This window comes from Aotus nancymaae, unplaced genomic scaffold (genome assembly GCF_030222135.1).
Source record: "Aotus nancymaae isolate 86718 unplaced genomic scaffold, 86718_ANA_hifiasm-v0.15.2.pri h1tg000012l, whole genome shotgun sequence".
In the NCBI taxonomy this organism is placed as follows: Eukaryota; Metazoa; Chordata; class Mammalia; order Primates; family Aotidae; genus Aotus; species Aotus nancymaae.
Genome location: NW_026988423.1, coordinates 27547612 through 27549361, shown reverse-complemented (window position 1 = coordinate 27549361; position 1750 = coordinate 27547612). Strand labels below are relative to the sequence as shown.

The window sequence follows — 1750 nt, the reverse complement described above, 5'->3', positions numbered from 1 at the left end:
CTCCAGCCTGGTGACAGAGCAAGGCTCAGTCTCAAGAAAAAAAAAATAGAAAGAAAATGTGCATTTTATTTTATTTATTTTTTTCATGTTGCAAATTTAATGTAACTCTGATACCAAAATATGACAGCACACAGAAAGCAAACAATAAAGCAGGAACAGCAAACAGATTTTTTCATCATGTGACACCCTCAGCTGATTGGTCGTAGCTGCTTAGACTGCTGTAAAAATATGGAGCGCTTCACGAATTTGCGTGTCATCCTTGCGCAGGGGCCATGCTAATCTTCTCTGTATCGTTCCAATTTTAGTATATGTGCTGCCGAAGCGAGCACGAAAATGTGCATTTTAAACATTTGCATCATATTTAACATTTTATTACATTGCTTTCTTGTTGCTCCAGATCCTCTTTTGAAACAAGGCAACATGTAACTCAATCAATAGTGAGGTCACATTAAAAAAAACCCTCCACAGCGTAACTGTGAGATAGGCATTATAATCCCCATTTACAAATGGAAAAAGTGAGACCCCGAGGGGTTAGGTGACTTGCCCAAGTTGACACAGCCAAGTTCAGGGCCAGCCTTTCCCTCACTGTGCTACCTAGAGGAGTTGGTGCTACTGCCAGTGGAATCAGTCAAGTCACCGAATTTATGACATTATACTAAACGCAGGGAGGTTATAGAGAGTATTCCCTATACGCCCAGAGTGGAGAGGCAAGACACACGTGTGGAAATGAGTTAAGGACAGAAAAATGTTTCAAAGCAGTACTATTGGAAAGGAAAGGAAAGGAAATCAGTTCTCAAGTGTCAATGGGAAAGTCACATTCTATACAAATAAAAGGGATCTGTGCATGAAATACTCTATGAAACATGCTGAGCAAACAAGAGTCAGAAGCAAGAAGCTGCTGCCCTACTTGGCCCCACAACACCATCCAGCAATGAGCTGAACTCTTATGCACAGAATCCTTCATTGCCACAAAACATCTCTTCTTTTTCTTTTTTTCAGAGTGTGTGTGTGTGTGTGTGTGTGTGTCTGTGTGTATCTGTGTGTGTCTGTGTGTTTCATTATGATTTTGATTGAGGACTGGGGAATTGATGCCCTGCAACTCTTCTCTTCAGTATTCTCATCGCTTTAATTTGTTGAGCTGCCTAATTACCTAAATACTTCTGGCCAAGAAGCAGAATGGGGATGTTGGGGCTGGTGTATCACCTTCCTCCTCTTTCCCCAGTAGTACCGTCCCCATCTCAATTCAAAAGGCCTAGCAGCTTCCGTCAGAGTGTAGCAGCTCCATTTCCCTCCAATATTAATAATTATGACATTAGAAGGGTGATCTGCTGCAATTCAGCCTTTCTATTTGCAGGCTGGCGGCTGCATATCAATGGCATGATTAGGCAAATGAAATCAGATTGGCACTGTTATGAAATATTTACATGGCCAGAATGCATATGATTCAATCTCATTGTTCCCATTATTAAGCCATTTTATAATCTCATAACATTTAGACTCACACTTTGCATTTCTAATTAACTTGAGGAGTGACTTCGCTGGGAATTAATTGCAACTTGTGCATTCTTATACACACAAACTCACTGAGAAACAAACTCTGGTTGGCAATCATGCAATTCACCCCCAAGATGGACTCCAGGTTGACTTCTGTTCTAAACCAGCCTCACTGTCAGTTGGGAAAAGTGGCTAGGGACCTTGGTTTTCATTAAAATTTGGCTACAAATCACATGCAGGATCAGTCCGAGCGCAA

At 41.3% G+C, this 1750-nt stretch overlaps 1 non-coding gene across 1 annotated transcript; it reads right to left on the bottom strand.

Annotated features, from left to right (window-relative positions):
• Window positions 1–222: 222 nt before the first annotated feature.
• LOC135274741 (U6 spliceosomal RNA) lies at window positions 223–329 on the bottom strand. Its single transcript, XR_010342505.1, has one exon. It is a non-coding gene; the product is annotated as a U6 spliceosomal RNA (small nuclear RNA).
• Between the last annotated feature and the right edge of the window lie 1421 nt (window positions 330–1750).